The sequence below is a fragment of the Rhinopithecus roxellana genome, chromosome 3 (assembly GCF_007565055.1).
Source record: "Rhinopithecus roxellana isolate Shanxi Qingling chromosome 3, ASM756505v1, whole genome shotgun sequence".
Taxonomy (NCBI): Eukaryota; Metazoa; Chordata; class Mammalia; order Primates; family Cercopithecidae; genus Rhinopithecus; species Rhinopithecus roxellana.
This window is the reverse complement of record NC_044551.1, coordinates 145,786,959-145,800,488: the sequence shown is the minus strand read 5'-3', so window position 1 is coordinate 145,800,488 and position 13,530 is coordinate 145,786,959. Positions and strand designations below refer to the sequence as shown.

At 40.4% G+C, this 13,530-nt stretch overlaps 2 pseudogenes; both read right to left on the bottom strand.

The window, feature by feature from the left end:
- Window positions 1–3,374: 3,374 nt before the first annotated feature.
- On the bottom strand, window positions 3,375–4,307 carry LOC104680177 (annotated as a pseudogene).
- Window positions 4,308–12,116: 7,809 nt separating this feature from the next.
- LOC115896747 lies at window positions 12,117–12,274 on the bottom strand (annotated as a pseudogene).
- Between the last annotated feature and the right edge of the window lie 1,256 nt (window positions 12,275–13,530).

Genomic DNA, 13,530 nt, shown 5'->3' with positions numbered 1-13,530 from the left:
ATTCAAGAAATCATTGTCAAATCCAATGTCTGGAAGCTTTCCTGCTATATTGTCTTCTAGGAGTTTTGTGTTTTAGGTCTTACATTTAGATCTCTAATCCATTTTTACTTAATTTTTGTATATAATGTAAGAGTCCAGCTTCATTCCTTTGCATATAGATCTCCAGTTTTCCCAACACTATTTATTGAAGACAATGCACTTTCCCCACTGTGTAGCCCTGGCACCTTTGTGAGGAATGCTAAATTGGGATTTTTATTTAGTTGTTTATCTTTTGGGGGGGATATAGTTATGAAAAGTAATCTAATTTAAATAAGTAATGTAATTTTAATGAATAAAATGAATAAACCAAATTTACATGTACCAGCGTGGAGAGATGTTTTGACATCTTTTGTCAGAACTTTGGACTGATGTCAATTATGATACCTAATTAATCAAAGGAAAATTCTTAGAAATTTGAAAACTTGGGAGGAGGGAGGGATAGCATTAGGAGATATACCTAATGCAAATGACGAGTTAATGGGTGCAGCACACCGACATGGCACATGTATACATATGTAACAACCTGCACGTGGTGCACATGTACCCTAGAACATAAAGTATAATAAAAATAAATAAATTAAAAAAAGAAATTTGAAAACTTCAGATGAACTTTCATAAAACCACCTAAAGTTTTACGTAACTTAAATATTATAGTTACAAAATTATTTTTACAACAGTAGTATTTAGCATTTCTTGTTGTCTTTCTTATTATATACTTTCATTAAGAGTAAAATACTCAATATTTCAACATATTTTTATTTTTTAAAATTTTATTTATGTTTTTCTGAGATGGAGTCTTGCTCTGTCACCCAGACTGGAGTGCAGTAGCATGATCTCAGCTCACTACAACCTCCGCCTCCCAAGTTCAAGTGATTCTCCCACCTCAGCCGCCTGAGTAGCTGGGACTACAGGTGCCACCACCACACCTGATTAATCTTTGTATTTTCAGTAGAGACAGGCTTTCCCCATGTTGTCTAGGCTGGTCTCAAACTCCTGACCTCAGGTGATCCACACACCTCAGCCTCCCAAAGTGCTAGGATTACAGGCCTGAGCCGCCGTGCCTGCCTTAACATATTTTTAAAGTCAGGTGTTTTTTGTTTTTTTTTTAAGGGAGACTCCTCCAAAAAAAAAAAAAAAAAAAGAAAAAGCAATTTTAACCAGTCACTGTATTCAAAAAATATTGGTATCATTTATAGTCAGATTTAGTTTTTCCAATAGTGTTTTCTGAACACTAAGTGTTCAGAAATTTAAAAAAATAAATAAAAAACACTAAGTTTTTTCTTTATTTATTTTTGAGATGGAGTCTCGCTTTGTCACCAAGGCTGGAGTGCAGTGGCATGATCTCGGTTCACTGCAAGCTCTGCCTCCCGGGTTCATGCCATTCTCCTGCCTCAGCCTCCTGAGTAGCTATTTTTTAAAAAGTTATATTAGCACTTCTAACATGTGCATCAAATGTACCTGTAAGCTCCTTTATGATAGGATGTGGGTGTTTTCAAGGGAAGCATTGTAGGTATAGCGGCATCTTGTTTACCTAGCATAATTCTTTTTTCTGAAAAGCAACTACTCAACAATCTAATTTTCTTAGCCTGCTTCCAGTCATTAGTTCTAGTATCTGCCTTGAAATCTTCTGAGTTCATGCATTTGTTATCAGCACATGAGCTTTAACTTGTTACAAGGGTTTTTTTTATACTCTTATTTTATTGCCAAGTGATGTTTGGCTTCTTAAAAGTTTCCACTGGAAAGTGTGTCCTGGAAGCGAAATCTAGTTTTTGGCTCTGGTTAACAAATGAAATACTTGCCAGTAATTTGTAATACTTTTCTCCACTTAATTTCAAAATATTTCAAGTCATTTATTTGTGTATTTCAGATATTATAAGGATGCATAGTCCCCTGTGATACCTTTTTTGTTTTTTGAGACAGAGTCTTGCTCTGTTGCCCAGGCTGGAGTGCAGTGGCACGATCTCGGCTCACTGCAACCTCCACCTCCCAGGTTCAAGCGATTCTCCTGCCTCAGCCACCCGAGTAGCTGGGACTACAGGTGTGCACCACCACACCTGGCTAATTTTTGTATTTTTAGTAGAGACGTGGTTTCATCATCAAGTTGGTCAGGATGGTCTCGATCTCTTTTTTTTTTTTTTTTTTTTTTGAAACAGAGTTTCACTCTTATTGCCCAGGAGTGCAATGGCACCATCTCGGCTCATTGCAACCTCCACCTCCCAGGTTCAAGCAATTCTCCTGCCTCAGCCTCCCGAGTAGCTGGGATTACAGGCATGCGCCACCACGCATGGCTAATTTTGCATTTTTATTAAAGATGGGGTTTCTCCATGTTGGCCAGGCTGGTCTCAAACTCCTGACCTCAGGTGATCTGCCTGCCTTAGCCTCCCAAAGTGCTGGGATTACAGGCGCCCACCGGGCAGGTCTCAATCTCTTGACCTCGTGATCCGCCCGCCTCTGATTCACAAGCTGATACTTGTTGTTTTTGTTTTTTAATCAAAGTTTTAATGAAAAAGACATTAAAATTTTTTTTTAATAGGAGGGTTTGGGCATGGAGCTGGTTGATCTTTAAAATCCTAACCCAGCCGGGCGCGGTAGCCCATGCCTGTAATCCCAGCACTTTGAGAGGCTGAGGCAGGTGGATCACCTGAGGTCAGGAGTTCGAGACCAGCCTGGCCAACATGGCAAAATCCCCGTCTCTACTAAAAATACAAAAAATTAGCTGGGAGTGGTGGCAGGTGCCTGTAATCCCAGCTACTTGGGAGGCTGAGGCAGGAGAATCACTTGATCCTGGGAAGCAGAGGTTGCAGTGAGCCAAGATCGCGCCATTGCACTCCAGCCTGGGCTACAAGAGCGAAACTCTGTCTCAAAAATAATAATAATAATAGTAATAGTAATAATTCCTAACCCATTTATTCCCATCAAGCTGTCCAAAACTAGTAACTGGAAAGGTCCTGTGATGCTGGGCTCCAAACATCGAACACAAAGACTAGAATAATAGAATTATCTGGTATTTTCCCTTCCCTGAAAATTCCATCTTCAATTGGGGTCTGTGGGTTCAAAAGCCATACTTATGAACCAAAATTTAGGACACATACTCTGGTACATGGACAATGGATGGTGCAAAAAATATCCAGGATATCTAGCTGTTGAAACTGCAGCCCTCTCAATGACTCTAATGCTCAAGGGATTAAAAGAATCCAGCCCCAAAAGTTTTAGATACAAAAATAGTAACAACCCAACTTAATTTTACTGCATTTAAAAAACATAATTATTTCCAAATCTACTGAGCAGCTGCACAGTCTTCAGTGACACCTGCGGTCACTGGGATTCGAAGACTCTCACTCCCAGGAGCGCCGGGTCTTTTTATGCCTATGGGATTTATCTCGGCTCCTACTTCGAGTTCTACGACTACACCCTTCAGAATGCGCGTTGTACGGGCTAGAAAATGTGTCTGAGCTCCGCCCTCTGTCCCTATCCCTGGTTGTTTCTTCTCTTGCCTCCCTCCCACTTGAGGACTTGTGCTCGTGCTTGGGTTTCTCCTTCTTCTGCTGCCTCTCTATGTCCTCTACTCCACCATAGTAGGCAGTCCTGGCCTCGGGGAGCTTCTGCCTCTCCCTGGGCTGTGACTTCTGAGCTCTCTCCGAGTTCTTGCTGCTGTGCTGCTTAGGGCCAGGGTCATCTTTTTCCTTTACTGTCTTGCTTCTGGGTGACGAAGAGGATGGTTGCTCTTCCTGCACCAACCGATCAGTTTTCTCTTTTTCTTTCTTTCTTTTCTTTTTTTCCTTTTTCTCCTTCTTGTACTTTTTTGTTGGTTTTTCGTCTTCAGAGCTCTCAGACAAACTCGACGAGTAGGTATGAGCCCCACGGGAGCCCTTGTGGAGCTCTTTGGTCACATCATCCATTTCTTCCGAGTTCTTAGGAGCCCGATAGTTAGACACATGATCCACTCGGATAGTTCTTCCTTTGATCTTGATCCCATTAAAATTGTCAACGGCCAGAATCGTGCTCCTCTGGTCTTCATAGCAGAGGAAACAGAATCCTTTGGATTTCCCAGTCTTCTTGTCCCGCACAAGATTAATGTTAACAATCTCCCCATATTGTGAGAATACACAGATGATGTCCCCTTCAGTCAGTTCATAAGGAAGCCCTCCCAGGAAGATCCAGGCGCTGTCCTTGTACTCGGTGTGCCAGGACACCTTATCGGCCACCCCAAGCTTGACCTCTCCCTCATTCAGCTCGTTGATCAGCTTCACCTTAGTTAAAGCGTTCATCTCCGCGGGCTCGCGCTCAACGTTCAGGTATCAGTGCCCGGATGAGGTAGCCCCCGTGTGATACTTCGTGGCGCACGCGCGCACGTGTGTGTGTGTGTGTGTGTGTGTGTGTGTGTGTGTGTGTTTTACCAACCTTATTGAGTTATAATTTACATAAAGTAAAACACATCTATTTAAACGTGTGGTCTTATGTAACCTTCACTACTATAGTTAAGATAGTAAACATTTCCAGGCCGGGCAAGGTGGCTCACGCGTGTAATCCCAGCACTTTGGGAGGCCGAGGCTGGCGGATCACCTGAGGTCAGAAGTTCGAGACCAGCCTGGCCAACATGGTGAAACCCCGTCTCTACTAAAAACACAAAGAATTAGCTGGGTGTGGTGGCGGGCGCCTGTAATGCTACCCAGGAGGCTGAGGCAGGAGAATCACTTGAACCTGGGAGGTGGAGGTTGCAGTGAGCCGAGATTGCGCCATTGCACTCCAGCTTGGACAACAAGAACGAAACTCCATCTCAAAACAAATAAATAAATAAATAAATAAATGGTAACCATTTCCTTTACCATGGAAACGTCTCTTATGCCTCTTTTCCACTCCCTGTCCCAGGCAATTGCTAATTTGATTTCTATCAATTATAGGTTAAGTTTAACAGTTATAGAGCTTAATAGAAATGGAATCACATTATATGACTCTTTTTAGTCTGGGTTTTTTTTTCACTCAGCTGAATGTTTTTAACTTCATCCCTGTTGTTGTGTGTATCAGTAATTCTCATTGTGTGAACAGATAACAATTTATTCATTTCCCTGCTGATGGACATTTGGGTTCTTTTTAGTTTTGGGCTATATTATAAATTAAGCCACTATGAACATTTAGGTGCAAGTCCTTATGTGGATATTTTTTGTTTGTTTCTCTTGGGTATATACTTAGGAATGTAATTGCTGGGTCACATGGTAAGAAATTGTGAGGCTGTTTTCCAAAATGGTGTACCATTTTACACTCTCACTAGCAACGTATGAGAGGTCGTTACCTAAATCCTTGTCAATTCTTGGTGTTGTCAATCTGCCACTTTTAGTTAATCTAGTGGATGTGTAGAGATATCTCATTTTGGATTCCATTTTCATTTCTCTAAGGACTAATGATGCTGAACTTTTTTTTTAAATGAAACTTTTTGGTTTTTTTGGTTTTGTTTTAAGACAGGGTGTCACTATATTACCCAGGCTAGTCTTGAACTCCTGGACTCAAGCGAGCCTCCTGCCTCCCACCTCAGCCTCCCAAGTAGCTGGAACTATAGGCACGCACCAGTGTGCCTAGCATGCTGAATATTTTTGCATATGCTTTTTAGTCTTTTATATACATTTGTGAAGTGACATTTCAAGCCTCTTGCCCATTTAAAAAATTGGATTATTTTCCTATTGCATTACAACAGCTGTTTGCATTTTAAGTTGGTAGAGTTTTAAGGTACATATTTAAACTGCTAGACTTACATATTTATTCTGCTCTAGGCAAGTGCATAGAAAAACATCTCTAAAATTGCCATAGCATTGAAAATATTACCTGAGATGTCTATCCTTGCCCCATCTGACCCCCAGGCTAAAATCTGTTTCCATTTGAGATTGTAAAATCATCAGAGCAAATGACCTAATATTTTAAATTTAATTGATATTTCTTTAGTAAAGGAAAAATATTTCTTCCTACTCTTTCACCACTAAACATGAAGGGTGTGCTATTTTTTTTAAAAAACATGTCTTTTTCAATTCATCTCATGTTAAAACCAGATATAACCATATTATTCCATTTAAAAACTGTCCAGAACTATAAAAGATTTTTTTTTCAGTTTATAAAATGGATGCTTCAATACACAAAGATAAATTATTATAAATAAATTATTATTATTGGCCAGGCATGTGGCTCACACCTGTAATCCTAACACTTTGGGAGGCTAAGGTGGGTGGATTGCTTGAGCTCAAGAGTTTGAGACCAGCCTGGGCAACTCCATCACTACAAAAAATTAGCTGGGCATGGTAGCATGTGCCTGTAGTTCCAGCTACTTAGGGGGCTGAGTCAGGAGGACTGCTTGAACCTGGAGGTTGAGGCTGCAGTGAGCTGAGATGGCGCCACTGCACTCCAGTTTGGATGACAAAGTGAGACCTTGTCTCAAAAAAAGAAATTATTATTATTCAATTAAATTTCTAATAAAATAGAAAATTTCTTCCATACATCAGCCAACATGTGGAAATGTCTAAAAATTTAGAGCCTCAAATTGGGCAATTGTTTTAAATGTTTATTTGTGTCATAAAATTGTGTTTCTGCAACAAGTAAATTAATATTTTAATCAAAATATAAATAATGTAAATGTGAATTTTTAATAAGAAAAATTTTAAGTGAAAAGCAGTAAAAAAGAAAATAATTCAATATATTACAGGAAACTGATGGAAATTCCACTCAGGGTAGAATTGTGGGTTCTTGGTCACCTGTCACTGTTCCAATCTACCTATTTGACAGAGTAACTGAAGCAAAGAGAGGTCAAGTCATTTGTCCAAGACCATGCCACTTGCTAGTAAAGATCTGGAATGGGAATGAATATTCACTAGCAGGCTAGTGTTATATAACATATTTTCTTATAACTGAGAACTAAAATTCCTATTAAAAACCTATACTTGTGCCAAGCACGGGGGTTCACACCTAAAATCTCAGTGCTTTGGGAGGCTGAGGCAGGAGGATCTCTTGAGGCCAGGAGTTCACCAGTCTAAGCAACACAGTGAGACCCAGTCACTACAAAACATTTTTTGAAAAACTAACCAGGCATGTTGGCACGTGCTGTAGTCCCAACTATTCGGGAGGCTGAGGCAGGAGGATCATTTCTTTTTTTTTTTTTTTTCTTTTTTTTTTGAGACAGAGTCTCACTCTGTTGGTCAGGCTGGAGTGCAATGGCACAATCTTGGCTCACTGCAATTTCTGACTCCCAGGCTCAAGCAATTCAGCAGAAGGATCATTTCATTGCCTAAGAGTTTAAGGCTGCAGTAAGTTGTGATTGTACAACTGCACTCCAGTCTGGGTGACAGAGCAAGACCATGTCGCCAAAAGAAAAAATGGAGGGAGAATGCCAGCACTGCACTAGCCTCTTCTCCATCAATTTAAAAAAGAAAATGTCCCTTTTGATTGCTGAATAATATTCCATAGCATAAATGTACCACTATTTAACCACTCACCCATTGAAAGACATATGGATGATTTCTATTGTTCAGCTATTACAAATAAAGTTGCTATAAACACATATTTATAAGTTTTTGTGTTAACATGTCTTTATTTCTCTGGGATAAAAGCCAGGAATGCAATTTCTAGGTTGTATGTTAGCTGCATGTTCAGTTTTTATTGGTTGTCTTTTCTTTTTTTTCTTTCTTTCTTTGACAGCACCTTGCTCTGAAGCTAAGGCTGTAGTGCAGTAGTGCAATTATGGCTCACTGCAGCCTCAATCTCCCAGGCTCAAGCAATCCTCCCCCCTCAGCCTCCTGAGAAGCTGGGACCACAGGTGCATGCCACCACCCATGGCTAACTTTTGTATAGACGGGCTCTCACTATGTTACCAAGGCTGGTCTCAAACTCCTGGGCTCAAATGACCCTCCTGCCTTGGTCTCGCAAAGTGCTGGGATTATAGGTATGAGCCACCATGCCCAGCCACTACTTTTAATTTTATCCTTTCTAATAGCGATGAGTAGTGACATCTCACTGTGGTTTTAACTTGCATTTCTCTAATGACTAATGATGAACTTTTTCTGTGGGTTGATTTGCTACCCACTTATTCTCTTCAGTAGATTAATGTTTCTTTATGTTTCTTTTGCTCATCTTCTGAGGATTATTTGTGTGTTTTTACTGTTGAAGTTTCAGATTTTTAAAAAGATATTCTATGTTTGAATTTTTGGAAATCATCTGTTTCCAGTAGTACATTGAACAAGAGTGGTAAAAGTGGACATCCTTACCTTGCCCCCAATCTTCGTGGAAAAGCATTCCATCTTTTACCATTAAATATGGGTTAATTATAGTTCTTAATAGATATTCTTTATCAAGTAGGAAAGTTTTTCTCTATTGCCAGATTTCTGAGACTTTTTAAAAAGGAGTAAGTGTTGACTGTTTTGTGTTTGTCTTTTAAAGACAGGGTCTTCCTCTGTTGCTCAGGCTGGAGTGCAGTGGTACAATCATAGCTCATTACAGCCTGGAATTCCTGGGCTCAAGCAATCCTCCCTGCTCAGCCCCCTGAGTATCTGGGATTACAGGCGTGTGCAATCACACCTGCCTAATTTTTTATTTTTTGTAGAGACAAGGTCTCACTACATTGGCCAGGCTGGTCTCAAACTCCTGGCCTCAGGTGATCCTCCTGCCTCAATCTCCCAAAGTGTTGGGATTACAGGTGTGAGCCACTATACCCCGCCTTGAATTTTTTCAAGTACTTTTTCTACATGAATTGATATGATCATGTAATTTTTTAAATTTAGCCTGTTAATATGGTAGATCATATAGATAGATTTTTAAATATTGAACCAGCTTTGAATCCCCAAAATAAACCAGTTTGTTGTAGTAGAATAATTTTGTATATTGCTGAATTCTGTTTGCTTAATGTTTTGATAGGAATGTGTGATTTTACATTCATAAGGGATATTGGTCTGTAGTTTTCTTTTCTGTCTTTGTCTGGTTTTAGTATTAAGGTAATATTGGTTTTTAGAAATGAATTGACAAAAAATGAATTGGAAAGTGTTTCTTTCGTTTCTAATTTCTAGAAGAGATTGAGAAGAATTGGTGTTAATTCTTCTTTAAACATTGGTAGAAATCTCTGGTGAAAACTATTTGGGCCTGACAATTTTAAGTTATGAATTTAACTTCCTTATTAGCTATAGGACTATTTAAATAATCTATGTAATATTCGATGAGTTGTGATAGTTTGTGTGGGTTTTTTTTAGACAGGGTCTTGCCCTGTCACCCAGGCTGGAGTGCAGTGGTGTGATCACAGCTCACGGTAGCCTCGATCTCTTGGGCTCAAGTGATCCTCAGCCTTCTGAGTAACTGGGACTACAGGCACGTGCCACCATGGCCTGCTAATTTTTTTTAAAAGTTTTCATAGACGGGTTTCCCCACGTTGCCCAGGCTGGTCTCAAACTCCTGGCCTCAAACGATCCTCCTGCCTTGGCCTCCCAAAGTGCTGTAATTACTGGTATGAGTAACTGCTCCCAAACTAGTTTGTGTTTTTCAAGGAATTGGCTAATTTATCTAAGTTGTCAAATTTCTGTGTATAGAGTTGTTTGTGTTATGCTGTTATTAACTTTTCAAAGTCTGCAAGGTCTGCAGTTATATCCCCTATTTAATTCCTAATGTTAGTAGCAATTTGCATCTCCTCTACTTTTTTCCCCTGTTGGTCTTGCTAGGGGTTTGTCAATTTTATTCATCTTTTTAAAGAACTAGTTTTTTTGTTGTTGATTTTTTTTTCTGTTTTCAGTTTTATTAATTTCTATTCTTCATTATTTCTTTCCTTCTGCTTGCTTTGGGCTTATTTTACTCTCCTCTTCTAGTTTTTTGAGATGGAAATTTATTTTATTTTATTTTTAGACAGAGTCTCGCTCTGTCACCAAGGCTGGAGTGCAGTGGTGCAACCTCGGCTCACTGCAACCTCTGCCTCGCGGGTTCAAGCAATTCTCCTGCCTCAGCCTACAGGCACTACAGGCACGTGCCACCATGCCCGGCTAATTTTTTTGTGTGTTCTTAGTAGAGATGGGACTTCACTATGTTGGCCCGGCTGGTCTTGAATTCCTGACCTTGGGTGATCCACCCACCTTGGCCTCCCAAAGTGCTGGGATTACAGGCGTGAGCCACCGTGCCTGGCCAGAGGTGGGAATTTACATTATTGATTTGAGATTTTCAAAAATTTCCTACAATATCAAATTCATAAATATATAATTATTGCAACTGGTACATTTTTCTCTTAGTAAATATTAAAAGATACTATTTTTCAAAACGTCTTTCTAATATTTAAAGAATGTTAGGAAATGTTATTAAATTATTTTATTATAATTAGTGTCCATTATTATCCTGTTATCTAATTTTATCAACATGATTCAACAAAAGTATCTACATGGCAGGATCTTGGGAGTATAAGAATTTCACAAGAATATTTAACCATTATGAAAGCTAACAAGCCTTCTTGTAGTGAACTGAAGATAGAATCCTAGGAAAACTTGTTTTGTGGCCAGGCATATGGTTCATGCCTGTAATCCCAGCACTTTGGGAGGCAGAGACGGATGGATCACTTGAGGTCAGGAATTAGAAACCAGCCTGGCCAACATGGTGAAACCCCGTCTCTACTAAAAATACAAAAATGAGTTGGGTGTGGTGACACGCCCCTGTAATCCCAGCTACTCTGGAGGCTGAGGCAGGAGAATCACTTGAACCTGGAAGGCCGAGGTTGCAGCGAGTAGAGATCACGCCACTGCACTCCAGCCTAAGCGACAGAGTGAGACTTTGTCTAAAAATAAATAAATAATACAACAAGTTTTTGGGTTTTGTTTGTTTGTTTGTTTTTGAGATGGAGTCTCGTTCTGTCGCCCGCCCAGGCTGGGGTGCAGTGGCATGATCTCGGCTCACTGCAACCTCCGCCTCCGAGGTTCAAGCGATTCTCCTATCTTAGCTTCCCAAATAGCTGGGATTACAGGTGCACAGTACCATGCCCGGCTTATTTTTGTATTATTAGTAGAGACAAGGTTTCTCCATGTTGGCCATGCTGGTCTCTAATTCCTCACCTCAAGTGATCTACCCGTCTCTACCTCTCAAAGTGCTGGGATTACAGATGTAAGCCACCACCTCTAGCCTATCCCAACACTTTAGGAGGCCAAAGTGGGAGGATTGCTTGAGGCCAAGAGTTTGAGACCAGCCTGGGCAACACAGTGAGACCTTGTCTCTACTAAAAAAAAAATTTTTTTTTAATTAGCCAGTTGTGGTGGCTTGTGCCTGTAATCCCACCACTTTGGGAGGCCAAAGTGGGCAGATCACTTGAGGTCAGGAATTTGAGACCAGCCTGGGCAACACGGAAAAACCCTCTCTCTACAAGAAATACAAAAATTAGCCAGGCATGGTAGTGCATACCTGTAGTCTCAGCTACTCAAGAGGCTGAGGTGGGAGAATCACTTTAGCCCAGAGAGTCGAGGCTGCAGTGAGCTGAGATCACACCACCGCACTCCAGCCTGGGTGATAGAGGTGAGACCCTGTCTCAAAACAAAAGACAAAAAATTATCCTGGCATGGTGGCACATGCTTGTACTCAGTTACTGAGGAAATTGAGGTGGGAGATTGCTTGAGCCCAGGAGGTTGAGCTTACAGTGAGCTGCAATCATGCCTGGGGCACAAGTGCCATGAACTCCAGCCTGGGCAACAGAGCATGGACAAAAGAGCAAGACCCTATCTCTAAATATATGTATTTAGTGAGACCCAAGCTGGAGGATCATTTGAGGCCAGGGGTTCAAGACCAGTCTGGGCAACATAGGGAGACCCCATCTCTACAAAAAAATACAAAATTTAATGGGGCATGGTGGCACATGCCACCACGGTACTAAGGAGCTACTAAGGAGGCTGAGGCAGGAGGATCACATGAGCCCAGGATGTTGAGGTTCCAGTGAGCCATGAGGGTGCTACCACATTCTAGCCTGGGCAACAGAGTGAGACCCTGTGTCAAAAAAAAAAAAGTGTATATGTGTGTGTAGATGTATTATATATGTCAATATGCATACATATGTATATGTATATGTATATATGTACGTATGCATATATATGTATGTGTGTGTGTACGTATGTGTATATATACATGTATCTATGTATATACATGTATATGGAAAAATAGACATAGGGTCAAAATCCAAGTGATAAAGAAGAAGGGAATAAGAATTATGAATTAGAAGATTTTACACTTGATCTTAGCCAAAAGGCCGAGAAGCAATAAATTAGAAGATTTTAAACAAAGCAGATTTGTGTTTTTTTTGTTTTTGTTTTTGTCTTTTTTTTTTTGAGACGGAGTCTTCTCTGTCGCCCAGGCTGGAGTGCAGTGGCCGAATCTCAGCTCACTGCAAGCTCCGCCTCCCGGGTTCACGCCATTCTCCTGCCTCAGCCTCCCGAGTAGCTGGGACTACTAGGCGCCCGCCACCTCGCCCGGCTAGATTTTTGTATTTTTAGTAGAGACGGGGTTTCACCATGTTAGCCAGGATGGTCTCTATCTCCTGACCTCGTGATACGCCCGTCTCGGCCTCCCAAAGTGCTGGGATTACAGGCTTGAGCCACCAAGCCCGGCACAAAGCAGATTTGTATATGATGGTTTGCTGGATAATTCAAGTCTCATTCTTTATTTTATAGGTGGTACTTATACATGTATATAAAATTAAAAAGGGTTCAAAAGGAGTGTATAGTGAGATCTTCTCAGCCCTACCATTAGGCTAAACCCTGAAGTTCTAAAGATGAATGAGTCATAGCCCCTAATTTCATAATCTTGCAACTCCATTATTTTTGTCCTCAGAACTGACACTTGTTTTCTCCACACAAAAATCTCAACCTGTGCTCTGAATTACACACCCTCCTACCTCCTCAGAGACCTTGTCAGTTACTTCTCTCTTGTACCTTCAACATGTTTTTTGCTATTGGTTCCTATCCTTCAGTCAACAAGCAAATTCAATAGTCTCTAATCTTAACACAAAACAAAACGATAGCTCTTATAACCCACATCCTGTTCTAGCTAGAGTCTGGAAAAAGTAGTTCACATTTAATAGTTGTAATTTCTCACCTTTTAAATTAAAATTTTTATCAAAGTGATATATGCAAAGGGCTAAAACAATAAAAAATAAATTGAATGCTTGTTGTGTGTCTAGTGTCATTTTTTGCCCTCTACATGTGTTAGCTCAGTTAACCCTCACAATAATCTCTAAGGCAGGCATGATTATCTCCATTTTACAGATGAGGAAACTGAGCTACAGATTAGTTTATGATAGGAAGCAATAGTCTCCCACGCCCATTTTCCCCCATCAGTTCTATTGTCCAGTAGCCACTGGCTGTAACTGTTTCTGTTCTTTATTCTTCCTTTGGCCACTTCCATTTTGTAAGTTGTTCACACTGCTATCTCTTGAGTAAAGAAATTTAGACACTGGCTTTTGACTTGCCAATGGGAAAGATGAAGATTTAATTCCATTATATTCCCCTCCAAAAAAGC